Source organism: Mustela nivalis (genome assembly GCF_964662115.1).
Source record: "Mustela nivalis genome assembly, chromosome: 8".
Taxonomy (NCBI): domain Eukaryota; kingdom Metazoa; phylum Chordata; class Mammalia; order Carnivora; family Mustelidae; genus Mustela; species Mustela nivalis.
In genome coordinates, this window is record NC_139027.1 from 68,473,669 (window position 1) to 68,494,872 (window position 21,204).

Genomic DNA, 21,204 nt, shown 5'->3' on the forward strand with positions numbered 1-21,204 from the left:
GACATCAGATGTCTACCCCACCCCCATCCCAAGGTTGGGACCATGCTCTTTGAAGAACTCAGCTAAAATTGAGTAAAATTGAGTAGTTTCAGGTTGGTCTTCCCCTGACCCTGCTGCTGGACCAAAACTTAGTATGTGCTCTTATTAACAGAATATACAGTTTCATATAATTTTTTTGAGGGGTGGGACAAATTCTTGAATATTTCTTTTATTTTTCTTAGAAGCCCATGAATGCATTTTATAGTGAGAGATTCCCTCCTAGTACTTGGCCTTTTTTTTTTTTTTTTTGACATTTCATATGGGAAATTTCAAATATATACATAAGAAAATAGCATAATGTAATAAACCCATACAACTATCATCCAGCTTCTGCAATTATCATACATTCATTATCTTGTTTTATCTCTATACAACCCATTTTATTACCCTGAATTATTTGAAATAATCCCAGATATCTCACTGGTTACCACATGTATGTATTAGGAATTTCCAGCCTATGTTCTACAATGACATATACACCCATCTATACATGTGATCCACTTATGGACCCTAGAATAGACCTGTTACATTAATATATTTTCTAAAGATTTACTTATTTGAGGGGGGGGGGAGTAGCAGAGGGAGAGAAAGAAAATCTCAAGCAGACTCCCTGCTGAACATGGAGCCTAATGTGGGGCTTGATCTCACAACCCTGCGAACATGACATGAGCTAAAACCAAGAGTTGGAAGTTTAACCAACTCTGCCATGCGGGCACCCTAATATTAATATCTTAAATGAATAATTGATCATATAATTATGCACAATTCTAAGATGATTAGCCCCACATCTGCTCTCATTTCTACCATTCAAGAAACATATTGAAATGCATGTAAATGAGAGCAGTGTTACAGGCATAATCCTTAATCAGATCCAATATACATCAAGAAAGCATATTATTCTTTTCTTTTTTAAAAAGATTTTATGTATTTGAGAGAGAGAGAGAGAGAGAGAGAGAGCAAGAACACCAGCACAAGCAGGGGGAGAGTTAGAGGGACAGAAAAGGGAGAAGCAGACTCCCTGCTCATAAGGAGCAATGTGTAGGACTCGATCACCTGAGCTGAAGGCAGATGCTTAACTGAGTCACCCTGATACCCCCAGCATATCATTCTTTTATATATAATACTTCATAAGATATTTAATGTAGGGTTAACAGGCTGTATTAAAATGAATAAAGCAGAAAGATCAGAAAGAGTTTTTCTCATTCTATTCTCTGTCCTCAAACCTGTTCTTATGTGTCTCCCTTTCCAACCCATTGGAAACAACTTGGACAGATTTCATAACTTTCCAAGCACTAAAAACTATAACAACACTGTCATTTTTAAGTATTAAAAAGGCCAGACTAGTTATCATCACTTTCTCACTTACTTCAGAATCACAAGGAAAGGGACACATGGCTTCTGGCCCTTTCTTTCCTTCTTTGTGCTCAGTCTGTTTTTCTTTATGTCTTTTTCATCCCTCCCCCCACCATACAGGGCACTGAGTTCAGGGTAGGGGGAAAGGAAAAGACTTAGCTAATATTTGCACTTTTCATTTTTTGTTCAATGTCCTGCTTCATGGCGAGCGTTCTAAAACTTATTCATTTGGGGGGAATCTTGTGGTTTTGTTTTTCAGAAATCTCAGGAGGCAGCTCCACAGTGTAAAACTACTTGACAAAGGTAAAAAAACTGAGGTGAAACTACACTTGATTCTAGAGCTACTTTCTCTCTCTTGCTCTCCTATTGTGCCTAGATTCTCTTTCCTCCAAACTTTCCAAACATCTGCGAAGGAGTCCTAAGTCTTAACCATTCCAAACTCCAGAAAATTACTGTCAAGTGTTTTTAAAGGATTGTATCATATTCTACTATATAGATATCAGCACAGCGTAGATTAGAATTTTCTGCAGGTCATCAAATGCAGCTGGAAAATAGGAGGAAGTTTCCCTAACCTCTCCCAGTAGATATCTTGGGCACCTTCTCCTGCGGCACAGGTGAGAGTCCCTTCTTTTCTTATTCAACAGGGAGGAAAGGGGATATGTAACACTGCTCTCCATGCCTGCCCATTTCTTCCAAAAACTTCTGCCCTCTCTAATAACATGTCACTTCTTTCCTAGGTAATGTGGAAGAATGTGAGGAAGATACATAAACTTAGTTATTTAATAGTGTCAAGCACTTCTCATTTGAATATATTTCCTATCCACAATTATTACTAACTTTGGGGTCCAGAGACAAGAGGAATAACCCCTTCAACTTAATGTTATAATATTATTTGCCATTTTCCTCACATATGACCATGGTCTGACTATGTGCTATATCACCCTAGACTATATTTTATTTCTTCAATATACAGAAAGGCAGCTCACTTCATGTTACTAAAGAACAAATAATTACCAGCAAGTTAATACCTTCTAGGTATTGGTACCATCCTAACCATTTTCACAGATCATCTCATGTAATCTCAGAAATAATATCATGAGGTAGATATAATAGTTATATTTATCCTCTTTTAATAGAGTTAAATTAGAGCACACAAATTATTTACTACTACAGCAAACCAGAGGTCGAGCTAAGATGTGGACCCAAGAATGTTTGCATATTGGATGTCTCATCTTAAAAATCATAGTATGTTGGGGGGAGGAGTCAAGATGGCAGAGAAGTAGCAGGCTGAGACTACTTTAGCTAGCAGGAGATCAGCTAGATAGCTTATCTAAAGATTGCAAACACCTAAAAATCCAATGGCAGATGGAAGAGAAGAAGAACAGCAATTCTAGAAACAGAAAATCAACCACTTTCTGAAAGGTAGGACTGGCGGAGAAGTGAATCCAAAGCGACGGGAAGATAGAGCCCGGGGGGAAGGGCCGGCTCTGGCGGCGGAGCAACGGAGCACAAAATTGGGACTTTTAAAAGTCTGTTCCACTGAGGGACATCGCTCCAGAGGTGAAGCCCACACAGGGGTGAAGCCCACACAGGGTCAGCATGGCCTCAGGTCCTGCAGGGTCACAGAAGGATCGGGGGTGTCTGAGTGTCACAGAGCTTACAGGTATTAGAATGGGGAAGCCGGCTACAGAGACAGAGCCAACAGTAAGCTCACAGCTCGGTTTTACCTTGAACCGGTCACAGGCTTGGTGAGCTCGGAGCGTGGCTGGAGGTCAGGCAGATGGGAGTTACTGGGCCCTGTTCTCTGAGGGCACACTGAGGAGTGGGGACCTGGGCTCTCGGCTCCTCTGGGCCAGAGACCAGGAGGCCACCATTTTTATTCCTGTCCTCCGGAACTCTAGAAAAAGTGCTCAGGAAACAAAAGCTCCTGAAAGCAAACCCGAGCAGATTACTCAGCCTGGACCCTGGTAAGGGCGGTTCAATTCTTCCTGGGGCAATGACACTTGAGAATCACTACAACAGGCCCCTCCCCCAGAAGATCCACAAGAAATCCAGCCAAGACCAAGTTAACCTAACAAGAAGTGCGGTTTCAATACCAAGGAGAGCAGCAGAATTCCAGAGGAGGAGAAAGCAAAGCACAGAACTGATTCTTTAGTCTTACAGTTAATTTAATATTTTTTCTCTTTTTCAATTTTTTTCTCTTCTTCTGCTAAAATTTTTTTAACTTTTACCCTTTTCTTTTTTAACTAGTTTTTTAACTGGTTTATCATATATATATATATATATATATATATATATATATATATATAATACTTTTTCTTTTTTTTAATTGTTTCTTATCTTTATTTATTTATTTTTCTTTCTGAACCTCTTTTTATCCCCTTTCTCCCCCCTCATGATTTGGGATCTCTTCTGATTTGGTTAAAGCATATTTTCCTGGACTTGTTGCCACCCTTTTAGTATTTTACTTGCTCCTTCACATACTCTTATGTGGACAAAATGACAAGGTGGTAAAATTCACCACAGAAAAAAGAACAAGAGGCAGTACCAAAGGCTAGGGACCTAATCAATACAGACATTGGTAATATTTCAGATCTAGAGTTCAGAATGACAATTCTCCAGGTTCTAGCCAGGCTCGAAAAAGGCATGGAAGATATTAGAGAAACCCTCTTGGGAGATATAGAAGCCCTTTATGGAGAAATATAATAACTAAAATCTAACCAAGTTGAAATTAAAAAAGCTATTAATGACGTGCAATCAAAAATGGAGGCTCTCACTGCTAGGATAAATGCGGCAGAAGAAAGAATTAGCGATATAGAAGAACAAATGACAGAGAATAAAGAAGCTGAGCAAAAGAGGGACAAACAGCTACTGGACCACAAGGGAGAATTCGAGAGATAAGTGACACCATAAGATGAAACAACATTAGAATAATTGGGATTCCATAAGAAGAAGAAAGAGAGAGGGGAGCAGACGGTATCCTGGAGAGAATTATTGGAGAGAATTTCCCCAATATGGCAAAGGGAACAAGCATCAAAATTCAGGAGGTGCAGAGAATGCCCCTCATAATCAAAAGGAATAGGTACACACCCTGTCACCTAATAGTAAAATTTACAAGTCTTAGTGACAAAGAGAAAATCCTGAAAGCAGCCCGGGAAAACAAGTCTGTAACATACAATGGTAAAAATATTAGACTGGCAGCTGACTTATCCACAGAGACCTGGCAGGCCAGAAAGAGCTGGCATGATATTTTCAGAGCACTAAACAAGAAAAACATGCAGCCAAAAATACTATATCCAGCTAGGCTATCATTGAAAATAGAAGGAGAGATTGAAAGCTTCCAGGACAAACAACTGAAAGAATTTGCAAACACCAAACCAGCTCTACAGGAAATATTGAAAGGGGTCCTCTAAGCAAACAGATATCCTACAAGTGGTAGATCAGAAAGAAAAAGAGACAATATACAGTAACAGTCACCTTACAGGCAATACAATGGCACTAAATTCATATCTCTCAATAGTTACCCTGAATGTTAATGGGCTAAATGCCCCAATAAAAAGACACAGGATATAAGAATGGATAAAAAAAACAAAACCCATCTATATGTTGCCTACAAGAAACTCATTTTAAGCCTGAAGACACCTCCAGATTTAAAGTGAGGGGGTGGAAAAGAATTTACCATGCTAATGGACATCAGAAGAAAGCAGGAGTGGCAATCCTTATATCAGATCAATTAGATTTTAAGCCAAAGACTATAATAAGAGATGAGGAAGGACACTATATCATACTCAAAAAGGCTGTCCAACAAGAAGATTTAACAATTTTAAATATCTATGCCCCTAATGTGGGAGTAGCCAACTACATAAACCAATTAATAACAAAATCAAAGAAACACATCAACAATAATACAATAATAATAGGGGACTTTAACACTCCCATCACTGAAATGGACAGATCATCCAAGCAAAAGATAAACAAGGAAATAAAGGCCTTAAATGACACACTGGAACAGATGGACATCACAGACATATTCAGAACATTTCATCCCAAAGCAACAGAATACACATTCTTCTCTAGTGCACATGGAACATTCTCCAGAATAGATCACATCCTCAGTCCTAAATCAGGTCTCAACCAGTAACAAAAGATTGGGATCATTCCCTGCATATTTTCAGACCACAATGCTCTGAAGCTAGAACTCAAAGACAAGAGGAAGTTTGGAAAGAACCCAAATACATGGAGACTAAACAGCATCCTTCTAAAGAATGAATGGGTCAACCGGGAAATTAAAGAAGAATTGAAAAAAATCATGGAAACAAATGATAATGAAAACACAACGGTTCAAAATCTGTGGGACACAACAAAGGCAGTCCTGAGATGAAAATATATAGTGGTACAAGCCTTTCTCAAGAAACAAGAAAGGTCTCAGGTACAAAACCTAATCCTACACTTAAAGGAGCTGGAGAAAGAACAAGAAAGAAACCCTAAACCCAGAAGGAGAAGAGAAACATAAAGATCAGAGCAAAAATCAATAAAATAGAAACCAAAAAAAATGATACAACAAATCAATGAAACTAGGGGCTGGTTCTTTGAAAGAATTAATAAAATTGATGATAAACCCCTGGCCAGACTTATCAAAAAGAAAAGAGAAAGGACCCAAATAAATAAAATTATGAATGAAAGAGGAGAGATCACAACTAACACCAAAGAAATATAAACAATTATAAGAACATACTATGAGCAACTCTACGCCAACAAATTTTACAATCTGGAAGAAATGGATGCATTTCTAGAAAAATATAAACTACCACAACTGAACCAGGAAGAAATAGAAAGCCTGAACACACCAATAACCAGTAGGAGATTGAAACAGTCATTAAAAATCTCCAAACAAACATAAGCCTAGGGCCAGATGGCTTCCCGGGGGAATTCTACCAAACATTTAAAGATGAACTAATTCCTGTTCTCCTGAAACTTTTCCAAAAAATAGAAATGGAAGGAAAACTTCCAAACTCATTTTATGAGGCCAGCAACACCTTGATCCCAAAACCAGACAAGGATCCCATCAAAAAAGAGAGTTATAGACCAATATCCTTGATGAACACAAATGAGAAAATTCTCACCAAAATACTAGCCAATAGGACTCAACAGTACATTAAAAGGATTATTCACCACGACCAAGTGGGATGTATTCCAGGGCTGCAAGGTTGGTTCAACATCTGCAAATCAATCAATGTGATACAACACATCAATAAAAGAAAGAACAAGAACCATATGATACTCTCAATGATGCTGAAAAAGCATTTGACAAACTACAGCATCCCTTCCTGATCAAAACTCTTCAAAGTGTAGGGATAGAGGGCACATACCTCAATATTATCAAAGCCATTTATGAAAAACCCACCGCAAATATCATTCTCAATGGAGAAAAACTGAAAGCTTTTCCGCTAAGGTCAGGAACACGGCAGGGATGTCCATTATCACCACTGCTATTCAACATAGTACTAGAAGTCCTAGCCTCAGCAATCAGACAACAAAAGGAAATTAAAGGCATCCAAATCTGCAAAGAAGAAGTCAAATTATCACTCTTTGCAGATGATATGATTCTATATGTGGAAAACCCAAAAGACTCCACTCCAAAACTGCTAGAACCTGTACAGGAATTCAGTAAAGTGTCAGGATATAAAATCAATGCACAGAAATCAGTTGTATTTCTCTACACCAACAACAAGACAGAAGAAAGAGAAATTAAAGAGTCAATCCCATTTACAATTGCACCCCAAACCATAAGATACCTAGGAATAAACCTAACCAAAGAGGCACAGAATCTATACTCACAAAACTATAAAGTACTCATGAAAGACATTGAGGAAGACACAAAGAAATGGAAAAATGTTCCATGCTCCTGGATTGGAAGAATAAATATTGTGAAAATGTCTATGCTACCTAAAGCAATCTACACATTTAATGCAATTCCTATCAAAGTACCATCCATCTTTTTCAAAGAAATTAAACAAATAATCTTAAAATTTATATGGAACCAGAAAAGACCTCGAATAGACAAAGGAATATTGAAAAAGAAAGCCAAAGTTGGTGGCATCAATTCCGGACTTCAAGCTCTATTACAAAGCTGTCATGCATCAAGCTCTGTTACAAAGACAGCATGGTGCTGGCACAAAAACAGACACATAGATCAATGGAACAGAATAGAGAGCCCAGAAATAGACCCTCAACTCTATGGTCAACTAATCTTCGACAAAGCAGGAAAGAATGTCCAATGGAAAAAAGACAGCCTCTTCAATAAATGGTGCTGGGAAAATTGGACAGCCACATGCAGAAAAATGAAATTGGACCATTTCCTTACACCACACATGAAAATAGACTCAAAATGGATGAAGGACCTCAATGTGAGAAAGGCATCCATCAAAATCCTTGAAGAGAAGACAGGCAGCAACCTTTTCGACCTCAGTCTTTGGTGTTAGTTGTGATCTCTCCTGTTGAGTCCTCCTCATCTTCCTAGGAACATCACCAAAGGCAAGGGAAGCAAGGGCAAAAATGAAGTATTGGGATTTTATCAAGATCAAAAGCTTTTGCACAGCAAAGGAAACAGTTAACAAAACCAAAAGACAACTGACAGAATGGGAGAAGATATTTGCAAATGACATATCAGATAAAGGACTAGTGTCCAAAATCTATAAAGAACTTAGCAAACTCAACAACCAAAGAACAAATAATCCAATTAAGAAATGGACAGAAGACATGAACAGACATTTCTACAAAGAAGACATCCAGATGGCCAACAGACTAATGAAAAAGTGCTCCATATCTCTTGGCATCAGGGAAATACAAATCAAAACCACAATGAGATATTACCAGTCAGAATGGCTAAAATTAACAAATCAGGAAATGACAGATGCTGGTGAGGATGCGGAGCAAGGGGAACCCTCCTACACTGTTGGTGGGAATGCAAGCTGGTGCAACCACTCTGGAAAACAGCATGGAGGTTCCATCCCCTATGACCCAGCAATTGCACTACTGGGTATTTACCCTAAAGATACAAACGTAGTGATCTGAAGGGGCACGTGCACCCGAATGTTTATAGCAGCAATGTCCACAATAGCCAAACTATGGAAACATGTAGATGTCCATCAACAGATGAATGGATAAAGAAGATGTGGTATATATACATGATGGAATACTATTCGGCCATCAAAAGAAATGAAATCTTGCCATTTGCGATAACGTGGATGGAACTAGAGGGTATCATGCTTAGCAAAATAAGTCAAGCAGAGAAAGACAACTATCATATGATCTCCCTGATATGAGGAAGTGGTGATGCAACATGGGGGGGTAAAGGGAGTAGGAGAAGAATAAATGAAACAAGATGGGATTGGGAGGGAGACAAACCATAAGTGACTCTTAATCTCACAAAACAAACTGAGGGTTGCTGGGGGGAGGGGGTTTGGGAGAAGGGGGTGGGGTTATGGACATTGGGGAGGGTATGTGCTATAGTGAGTGCTGTGAAGTGTGTAAACCTGGCGATTCACAGACCTGTAACCCAGAGGATAAAAATATATTATATGTTTATAAAAAATTAAAAATTAAAAAAAAATCATCATATGTTGCAGGTAGCTTTTGAATATACAATATTTCTTTTTTTTAAAGATTTAATTAATTAACTAATAGAGCATGAGCAGGGGGAAAGGCAGAGGAAGAGAGAAAATCTGAAGCAGACTCTACACTGAGACTCTCCAACATGAGGCTCCATCCCATGACTGAAGATCATGACCTGAGCCATATTCAAGAGTCAGGTGCTTAACTGACTGAACCACCCAAGTGCTCTGGCTGTCCTATACTGCTTAAGACAAGGTCTCATTTGGTATGCATTAGGAGTTCTTCATCTGGTCATCCATTTACACTCTTGTGAGAATAAAATGAGCATCCAATCTTCTGGATTTTTAAACTTAAAAAATGTAAAATGTATAAAAAATATAAAAACTATAAAGAACCATATTATTTTCCTCTCAGGAGTAAGCTAATAAATTTTATTTATTTATTTGATTTTATAATATACTTAGAGAAGCATATGATGAATTATCTCTATATTTTTCATCTCTATCATTGTTTGTTTCTTCAAGTTTTGACTCCTACTCCAAGAGAGTAGAAGGGTTGAGATGTTTAGTATGATTCTTATTATCTCTTCCACAATAAATACTTACTTGGCAGTTATGGTGTGCAAATCACTCTACCAATTACCAGAATGCAAATAAATCTATGACATGATCTCTGGCCTCACAAAGTTAAAAATCTAGTAAAAATAACATGAATCTTATGTAAAGAAAAAGGTAAAAATATAAGCTAGCCTACAATAAATTCCTAAAAGACAATAAATGCTTTAAGAATTCAGAAATTGAATTGAATCAGCATGGACCATTCAATCAGGAATAACTTCTTAATCAGGATATTTATAACTGACTATTATATCAGGAAATAATGGTCCTGGGAAAAGCATTTCAAATAAAGACAACAAGGAATGCCAAAGAGAAGAGCAGTCTTACACAGGTTATGTTTGAAGAAAGTCTTGCGCAGTCCCTGTCGTAGAGCATTGGAGATGAATTTGGAAAATAAGACCTAATTTTGAAGGTTCTTAAATAACAACTTAAAATGTGGAATAACTCCAGGATCATTATATAGAGCAGGATAGATTGAAGAATATTAGACTGGTAGTGGGAAGGAAGGGAAAAAAATTAAAAACTAAATGAGGAATATAATGGGAAGCTATTTATGGTAAAGAAAAGATTGTGGGGATCTGCCTTTCCTATTTGAGTCATTGAAAAGCTTATCCTAATATATATTTGTTATGTTTTTACCACCCAAGGCAAAACATAGTGGTGATTAAGAACATACACAAAACCACACTACCTGGTTTGAATCTCTGTCCATTAGTTTTTTCATCTTCAACCTGAAGATAATAATAGTATCTCATAGGGATGTTTTGAGGTTTAAATGAGTCAATATGTGTCAGTAACTAATAATAATTATATCTTAGGCATCTAGAAGAGGGAGTACATAGAGTAAATATTCATTCATGGTTAGCTATCATTATTATCATTTCTCAAGTAATATTTCAAAAGTTTTAAGGTTTTTAGCAGATAGTAAAAGCCATAAGACTTTCCTGTTATCTTCCCATTCCAGTATGTCCTAACTATTTGTTTAAGAGTAGAGGAAGATCTGTAATCCTTAAACTCATTCTCCATTAGAAGGGAATAAATATTCATCTTACATAATAGCCTTTATACTCTGAACAACTTATCATTTCCCATTACCCTAGCCCCTAGCAATCACCATTCTGCTTTGTTATCATTTCAGTTATTTTAGATATATCACATAAGTGGAATTATACAGTGTTTATCCTTCTGTGACTGACTTATTTAACTTAGCATAAAGTAGTCCAGATTCATTCATGTTGTCACAAGTTGCAGGATTTCCTTCTTTTTCAAGGCTCAATAGTATTCCATCATATATGGACAGCATCTGCTGTTCAACATAGTACCTATAGTTACAGTATGATTTTGTACACTTAAAAGTTTGAAGAGTAGATCTTATGTATTCTTAACAGACACACACACACACACACACACACACACACACACACACACACAACTAAACAAAACACCAAAGGGTGCAAGAAAACTTTTGGAGGTGATAGATACATCTGTTACCTTGATACTGATGCTATTTTCATGGGTGTATACATATATGTAAACTCATCAAGCTGTGTACTTTATATATGTGTAGTTTTAGTATATCCATTATACCTCATAAAGCTGTTAAAAAAAGGAAAATGTCACGGCAACATTTTTCTAGCTATGTCTCTTTAGGCAAGGGAAATAAAAACAAAAACAATTGGGACTTCACCAAAATAAAAAGTTTCTGCACAATGAAGGAAACAATGAACAAAACTAAAAAGCAACCTCCCAACCTATGGGAGAAGATATTTGCAAATGATATATCTGACAAAAGGTTAGTATCCAAAATGTATAAAGAACTTATACAACTCAATACCAAAAAACCACAAAATCTAAATTTAAAAATGGGCAGAAGACATGAACAGCTATATTTCTCCAAAGAAGACATACAGTTGGCCAACAGACATAAGAAAAGATGGTCAACAGCACTCATCATAAGGGAATGCAAATCAAAACCACAATGAGAGGGGCGCCTGGGTGGCTCAGTGGGTTAAGCCTCTGCCTTTGGCTCAGGTCATGATCCCAGGGTCCTGGGATCAAGTCCTCCTCAGCAGGGAGCCTGCTTCCCCTTCTCTCTCTGCCTGCTGCTGTGACTACTTGTGATCTCTCTCTCCTCTCTCTCTGTCAAATAAATAAATAAAAATCTAAAAAAAAAAAAAAAAAAAACCACAATGAGATAGGGATGCCTGGCTGGCTCAGTGGGGGTTAAAGCCTCTGTCTTCAGCCTCAGGTCATGACCCCAGGGTCCTAGGATCAAGCCCCACATTGGGCTCTCTGCTCGGCAGGGAGCCTGCTTCCCTTCCTCTCTCTCTGCCTGCCTCTTTACCTACTTGTGATCTCTGTCAAATAAATAAATAAAATCTTTAAAACAACAACAACAATGAGATACTACCTCATACCTGTCAGGAAGGCTAAAATCAGCAACACAAGAAACAATAAATGTTGGTGATGATGCAGGGAAAAAAGTAACCTTTTTGTACTTTTAATGGGAATACAAACTAGTACAGCCACTGTGGAAAATAGTGTGAGGTTCCTCAAAAGATAAAATAGAACTACCTTATAATCCAGTAATTGTATTAGTGGATATTTACCCCCAAAATACAAAAACATTAACTCAAAGACATACATGCATCCCTATGTTTATTGCAACATTATTTACAATGGCCAAACTATTGGAAGCCACCCATGTCAATCAAAAGATAAATGGATAAAGAATTTGTGAGATATATATATGATGGAATATTATTTAACCATAAAAAAGAATGAAATCTTGCCATTTGCAACAACATGGATAGAACTAGAGAGCATAATGCTAAACAAAATAGGTCAGTCACAGAAAGATAAATACTGTATGAACTCATTCATATGTGGAATTTAAGAAAGCAAACAAAGGAAAAAAGAGAAACCAAGAAACAGACTCTTAACTACAGAAAACAAACTGATAGTTACCAGAGGGAAGATGACTGGGGGGAATTCATTAAATAGTGGGTGGGGATTAAAGAGTACATTGATCATGATAAAAAAAAAAATGAAATGTTTAAAAAAGGAATAGTGAAGTTACTATGTATATTGAATAAAATTTTGAAAAAAAAGTAAAGTATCAGTGAGGCCTGATGCATGCATGATGGGTCCTTAATCATTATCACGTTTTTATTTCTGTCTGTCAAGGTTCAGTCAAGAAAACAGAAAGTAGAGCAGTTACTGCACCAGAAAAATTATTAATATAAATATTTATTTAGTCAGGTATTGAAAGCTAAAAAGGAAAACTGACTTTCTACAGAAATTAAGTATAGAAGCAGAAGCAAGTACAGAAAGCAGCTCCCCATCCCTAGAATGGGGCAAGCAAAGAAAAGCAGTGGGTTGTTAGAAGCTTGGAAAAGGGATTCTAAAGACCCAACTCTGAGAGGGGGTGTTTCCCTGCTGGTGCTGGTGCTTCAGGAACTTAGAGAATGAATACAGAGAATACAGAGCTAGGACTCAGATTTCTGAAGAGAAAGGTGTAAGTCTTACAACACTCCTGTCCCTATGGATGTGTATACCTGGTATTAGGAATCAGAGAAAAGCTGGAAATTAATTGCTGCAGCTGGAACCAAGGGTCTCTGCCAGGAGGAAGAACCACTGAAGCAGTGATGCAAGTAAGAATTGGAAACTAAAAAAAAGAACAATTTCTTTAACTTTAATCCTTCTCCAGCTACCCAGTCTCTTTATAGGGCTCCCTACTGACAGAATTTAAAATGAAACCACCTGGTAAAAGGGACACTGGTTTGCTGTCTTACAAAAGCATCAACTTGGAATGCAGATCAATGGGTTTGAAATTGAGAAAGAGTAGCTTACTAATTCCCACATTTTTCCCTCTTGGATCTACCAGTTCATCACATGATAGCTGTGTAAGTAAAAATTAAAACACGTTAGTGTGTATGTGTGTGTGTGTTATGAATATCTTTGGAGTCACAGGATTTACAATGTAGTAAATGCTTTTAAGGGAGCAAAACGTTCTGGAATTTATATATTTTTACCATTTGGCAAGGAAGGATGTCATCAGTTTGATGGGAGCAAACTCAATCTCTTGCATGTTCATGCAAAATGATTCAATTATTTTGTTCTTTGGGGAACTAAAATTGAGTAATTGTTAATATTAAAAATCTGAATGATTATTATGTAATCCAAAGACCATTGGTCAAAGATAAAAGGGAGAGGTTGAGAGTGAAAAGAATTGGATTTTGATCCAACTTTTGTTTAATCAGTGGATATGGAATGTGGCATAAATTGCTTACTCTTTCAGGTCCTACTTTTTGATCTGTTGAATGACTCTGCTAGAGAAAGTGATCCTTAAAGTCTCTTCTGGTTATGATAGTCTATGTATATTTCCCATAATGCAATGCAGCAAGGTTTATTTGTTCATTACTTAGTTAAATAATTTTAACTTGAAATAAGTTTTTCATATAGTCACTCTTGGTCCTAGAAAGCTGGTGAATAACATAGTAACACTGTATTGAAAAATTGATTTTTTATACTTCTAGCTTCCTTTCATACCTATTTTCATCTTTCAAGCTACTCGATGGTGTCGTGGCATATTTTCATTTTCCCTTCTGAACTGATCACAGATGAATAGCTAGAATGACTACAGATGAAGAGCTGAAATGACTGCTATAGACATTCTCTACCTCTAAAGAAAGGATTTATAAAATTATTCCTAAAGGTCAGACATGTGTGAAGACCAAAATTAACTAATATCTGCTGCTAACATGCTGTTATGGTTTTATGGTTTGTACTTTTTATTTATTTCTTTAAACTTTAAAAAAAAATAGGAAGATTTTCTTATCAAGGACTACAAAAAAACTTAAAAATATTTTTATCAATGTAGTAGTTGTTTTGGTTAGGAGTCTAGACACAGGCAGCAATTCCATTTTAAATATTTTCGCAGTTTTTCCATTCTATTGTTAAGTTGCAGAATTGGATCCATACTTTCCCTCAATATTTTTCTTGTTTATAGCAAGACACTTAATCCCATGAACTGTGATTAAATCTATATAAACATGTGAAGTTATAATAAACTTACATATTTTCTAAAATGTTTGAACTTTAGTGTCTTGTTTATAACATATTTTGCATTGCTTTTCTTGTATCTAGAATTGTTCAAGAAATACACCAACATACCTTTAAACCTATAACAATGGCATCTAGTTATCTTTTTCATTTAGCATTGGTGCATTTATCCTAGTTCTTCTTTTCTTCAGAAAATATAAGCTGTGGTATGATCTGTAATTCACTTATCATTTGCCTTTTCTTCTCCCTAGATAGATCTCTGTTTTTAAATGGTATTTGTTGCCTTGAAGCCCCTTGTGTATTTTAATTTTCTTCTAGTCTTTGAGTACATATTATGTTGTTTAGTGAGAAAGAATGTAATCACAAATTATGATGGATGAAAATTTGTCACCTAATGAATCACTTACACAAATGGTATTTACATACGTTTTATATATACAATAGGTAAAGTTCAGTAGAAACATGGTGATGGGACAAGAAAATCATGGCAGGATATAGGCTGTACTCTGAAAGCTTTGTAGTCAAATGGGTTTTCAAACTCATCTACATAACAAGAAAATATGAATACTATGAGTGTTTGGGGGTAACTGAAAAACTCTAAGCAATTAAAAAAATAAGGAACAATTGGAAAGAAAATTAAATACACTTCCTCAAAGCCATAATTTCCAGCTTTCTCATTTTAATTTGATTTAAATTTTTCAACACTCCTAATTAGAAATTTCATTCAAAACCCACTGCAGTTCTTTAAGAACTGCAACGTATTTCTTCATGGTCAAAAATCCTGAGAAAATGCTCTTATTTTTGTTAACCATCTTATCTAAATGGTATATTGGTAAAGAGGGAGAGAAGAAAAAAATTAAATCAATAAATAATGTTGCTGTAGGTACCTATGCTATCAAGCTAAACTAATTACCAGAACAATCTCAAACTTAAGTGGCTTATATAACTACAAGGCTATCTCTCACTCATGACACAGTTCAGCTGAATGTTCTGTGGCTAGATTGCCATCTAGGAGAGGACTCTGTGACTTGGGTTCCATTGTTCCCTTATAGCCACTGGGCCTTTAGCCTCTAGTCAGGAAACTACTGAAGAAAAAATGTGGGTGAAAGCTCATAGGGGAATATTGTAGCCCATGTCTGTAAATAATGGTTTATCACTCTATCCACATTCCATTAGACAGAATGTTAGAACATGAAGATTAGTTCTCTGTCCAATATCTATGTGGATGCTACTAAATCTCAGTATTGGTAGGTAAATAATTTCAGAATTTTTTTCTTAATATGGAATCTAAGTCTTAAAAACATTTGTGGGGATCAATTCTTCCTGCTTTGCCTGGGACTTACCTGATTTTAAAACTGGAAGTAGTGTATCCCAGAAACACCATCCTGTTCTAGATAAATTGGAAGGACTTGTTACTGAGTGAACCATCAAGTGCTTAAGATGTCAGCAGATTTAATCTGTTTCTAGATCCACTACAAAAATGTTATGTCTATCCTGGCATGGGTTCATTAGCAAATAATGGGGAAAAATGAAAGAAAACCTTAAAATAAGCACTTTTTATTATGGAATAAACAGTGGTCACATCTCACCTCAGTAACTGGCCTAAAAGGAACCTAGGATCCTACTACTCAGAGCATTCAGAATCCCTAAGAAGGAAAGAGCTCTCTAGTGATTACCATAGGGGATTAAGTACAAGGGAAATTCAGAGATTCTCTCAGGAAAAATGCCCCTGCAAATAGATTTATGTAGGTCTCTGAAATACAGCCAATTTTGCCATTTTATTAGGTTGTAGGAAATACAGAATCAAATTCTGGGCTTAAGCGTATTTATCAGTTCCTCTCAAGGCTGGGAGATACTCTCTGTTTCTGTTCAAAAAGTTCCATTTGTTTTTAATCCTAATGGTTCTATTTTTCAGATTTCATTTTTAAATTGCCTCAGTGGAAAAGTGGGATATGTGAGTTAAAAAAAAAAAAAAAAATAGAACCCAGGGAAGAATTATCTTTGACTTCTGGCTCCTGGCAAATGAGTGTAGGAATCTGGCTTTTTTCCCAGAGCTTAACCTTGGAGATGCCATGAAAGCAAGAGGGAAGGGGTCTAAACTCAGAACAGTAAAATCTTGAAGAATTCCCAAAGAGGCAAAGATGCTAGGTTTCTGGTCCTGGCTTAGAAAGCCAGAAGTACCACTGGGGGACTGAGAGAAGAAGAGCATTATTATTGTTCTTCTTCTTTTTTTTTTTTTTTGCCTCTTCCCCAAACTGCCTGAGAGTATCACTGCTGCCTGTTCCATCACTGACAAGATCAAAAAAGAGAATAATCAGTTAAAAAGGAAGGACAGGAATTGGGGGATAACAGAGCTGGCTGTGCTAGAGAACATGTAAGAAGAAATGGGGTGAAATAATCAACCTATGCTATTTCTGTCCGTCATCTTCTCTGCCCTCAGTCATCTAGGTTTTTGGAATTCAGAGAAGAAACCCTTGGGTGTGAGCCTTGCCTGCCAGGAGCAGAAGTGCAGAAATTCTCCTGATTGCTTATGTGTTGAAGGAAGTAAAGTGGGATGACTTGGTGAACTCATATTGCAAGGAAAGAGCAACTCCAACTTGCACATTCCCTACCCTCACTCCCTAAATTCACCTTGGAAGGTATAATTCAAAGTCTGGATAATATCACTTTTGCTGGGCCTAATGCATTTCCAGCCAACATAGCTGCTAGTCCCAAAAAAGTATGAATTCATAGGATAAAGATACACAGACTAGGAAATAAATAAACAAGTGAATAAACAAACAGATGAATGAATAAACAAGAAAGCAAAAAGAGAACAGGACAGAAAGAAAAAAATTAACTAAATAGACCTCCTCTGTCAAATCAAAATAAAGTGTTATAAATAACCCCAGATAAGTAAAAGTGGTGGAAAAATTAAGTAGAAGTAAGCAGTTGTAGGTAATTATCAAATGAAGATTATGTAAAAAAAATTTTAATTTAATTTAACATTTTTCAGTGTTCCAAGATTCATTGTTTATGCACCACATCCAGTGCTCCAGGCAATACATGCCCTCCTTAATACCCACCACCAGGCTCACCCAACCCCCCACTCCCCTCCCCTCCATGCCCTCAGTTTGTTTCTCAGAGTCCATAGTCTCTCATGGTTTGTCTCCCCCTCCAATTTCCCCCAACTCACTTCTCTCCATCTCCCAATGTCTTCCGTGTTATTCCTTATGCTCCACAAGTAAGTGAAACCATATGATAATTGACTCTCTCTGCTTGACTTATTTCACTCAGCATAATCTCCTCCAGTCCTGTCCATGTTGATACAAAAGTTGGGCATTCATTTTTTCTGATGGAGGCATAGTATGCCATTGTATAGATGGACCATTTCTTCTTTATCCATTTGTCCATTGAAGGGCATCTTGGTTCTTCCCACAGTTTCACGACTGTGGCCATTCCTGCTATGAACATTGGGGAAAAGTGGCCCTTCTTTTCACTACATCTGTATCTTTGGGATAAATACCCAGGAGTGCAATTGCAGGATCATAGGGTAGCTCTATTTTTAATTTCTTAATGAATCTCCACACTGTTTTCCAAAGGGCTGCACCAACTTGCATTTCCATCAACTGTAGAAGGGTTCCCCCTTTCTCCACATCCTCTCCAACACTTTTTTACTGTCTTGTTGATTTTGGCCATTCTAACTGGTGTAAGGTGGTATCTCAATGTGGTTTTGATTTGAATCTCCCTGATGGCTAATGAGGATGAGCATTTTTTCCTGTGTCTGATAGCCATTTGTATGTCTTCTTTGGAGAAGTGTCTGTTCACGTCTTCTGCCCATTTTTTTAATGTGATTATCTATTTTCTTTGCTGTGCAGAAACTTTTGATCTTGATAAAGTCCCAAAAGTTCATTTTGCTTTTGTTTCCTTTGTCTTTGGAGACATATCTTGAAAGAAGTTGCTGTGGCTGATGTCAAAGAGGTTACTGCCTATGTTCTCCTTTAGGATTTTGATAGATTTTTACCTCATGTTGAGGTCTTTTATCTGGGTTTAGGCCCCTGCCCATGACCGCCTAATTCTACCAGATACCCCTTAAGATCTTTTGCTCTTTTTGAGTACTTTTAACCAGACTCCAAGTTAATGCTGGTCCCAATCACAGACACTTTTTGTATTGGGGTATTACTTTCCAGTGGGTCACTTCTGGTGGTTTCCTCCCCCTTCTGTTTACCCTTCAATATCAGTTTGAGCATTCTCACTCTGCTTTACCTCTCCACTGGTGTCTTACGCCCTCATAGAGATCCAGAATACATCTCAGGCTGATTTCATGGGTGTTCAGAGTGTTCTGGTAGATAATTAGCTCACTTTAGGGGACCGGTTGAAATAGGGTCTCCTATTTCTCTGCTATCTTTCCCCTCCTTCCCTATGCAAAAATTTAAATAGACTAATAGCCAAGAGATCAAATGAATGATAATGGAATACTAACTTCTGCTTTATATAAGTTATCAGTAAAATAATCCTAGGCCCAGATATTTTTACAGATGAATTTTTCCAAAGTTTCTAAAAATAGATAGCCCCTTTCTTTTATACACAATTACAGAAAAGAATTATAGTTATTTAGGGTCCACAGAAAAGACAGAACCAATGATGTATATACATTACAAATAATTAGCTCAAATGGAGAAGGCTGGCTTCTGAAGTTTAGCTAGTCCAAAATCTGCAGTGTGGACTGACTAGCTGACCAGGGGAACTAATGATGCAGATGAAGTTCAAAAGCAATCTTATGAAGAATTCCATTTTGCTCCTTGGGGTTGGAAAGGGGTGGTTTTTGTTTTTGTTCGTTTGTTTGTCTCTACAGATATTCAAATCTGCAAATGATTGGCCGAGGCCCACCCACATCATGGTGATCAATCTGCTTTACCCAATATCCACCAATTTATATGTTAAATTCATCCAAAAATATCCTCCAAGTTGACATATATAATTAGCCATCACAATAGAAAAAGGTCAAAATATATTCACCCAATTTATAAAGCACATTTAACATTCTGATTTCTAACGAGAAGAGGATAGCATGGGAATACAAAAGCATAGGTTCATTTAATTTATGACAATAAATGCAAAATTTCCAAGTAAAATATTAACTTTCAATGGTATTAAGAATGTTTTATGTGTGCTTAAATTAGAAAAATACCAGTCACTTCTTTATTCTAAAACCAATAATTACCACCAGAAGAAAAGATATTTTACACACTAAAGATATCTTTTATGCACAAAGCACATGCCAAGAATCTACATTATCTTTTCAAACATAAAGATTACATTGTCGGTGCTTTTTGACACCTATGCATTGGAAGTATTTTAACAAATTAAATATAAGGAATTTACACACCTAATAAGTAATTTTTATTTTTACTTTAATAAAGAGCAAGGAATATCCCCTCAGGTGACTAATCAGCTACTCTAAGGTCTTTCTTTAGTTTTAAATTTATTTTTAAACTTACCTGTATAAATGGAGATAAATATATTTCTTACTGAATTCTTTTTACAAAAAGGTATGTTTATTTCCACACGATTTGACTCCAAAAATGTATTAAAATTTATTACATTCTCTTAGGTTTTATCCCTAGAACGCAAGCATATTGGGTATCTTAAAAATCTCATAATATAATTTGCCACAAAAGTTGTGTGAGGAGGAAAATCATGTAAGAACTTTCCCAACTGAAACAGAAAAAAAAAAAGGTACGATACCTCAAACACCAAGTCACGATGAAAACATTATTCAAAACTAAGGAACTTGCTTTGGTTTTTAAATTTACCTACCAAATTTGTGTGCATGCACACACATGCACCATGTCAACTACAAGCCTGATATTTATGATAACAATAATTAAGACAAGACATATTACTTCTGAGGGGAAAAAAAGTACAGTATTAACACTATTTTTCAACATATACTGAAAATCCTGAACTAAGTACTAAGTCAGAGGAACCAAGAAATAGAGGTATAGAATTCAATGTAGCAAAGATATAAATCACTATACACACAGCTCTATAAATTCAACAGTTACCCTAGCCGAGATCAAATTTCAAAATCAGTTGTATCCTAGGACTTTTACTTCTTGTATGGCCAATTACCTTCTATCAAACCAACTTTCTCTGACAAGTAAAAATAGTAGACAAAAATATAAAAAAGAAAAAAGCTATAGAATGCACAGGGGAGTATCCAGTAGCAGGCAGATGTTGGTGGGGAGGAGGGAGGTTGACATTTTGAAGAAAGAAATGGCATTGAGTGAATTTCTCCTGTTTACAACTTTTATTCTAAGAGCAGCCTGTTGAATTCCGTTAGAAAATGTGCTGGTTTGAAGAACTCAAGTTCTGTCATTATGGAAGTCACAGTAACTAGAAGTGGAGACAGTGAAATTCAAGAAAGGAGATAGAGAGAAAAAGAAGTCTCAATTGCTGCTGCAAATTCTGCCCAAACTAATGACTAAGACATAAACTGTAAATGCAGGGGAAAGAGTCAAAGTAGCCCAGATAA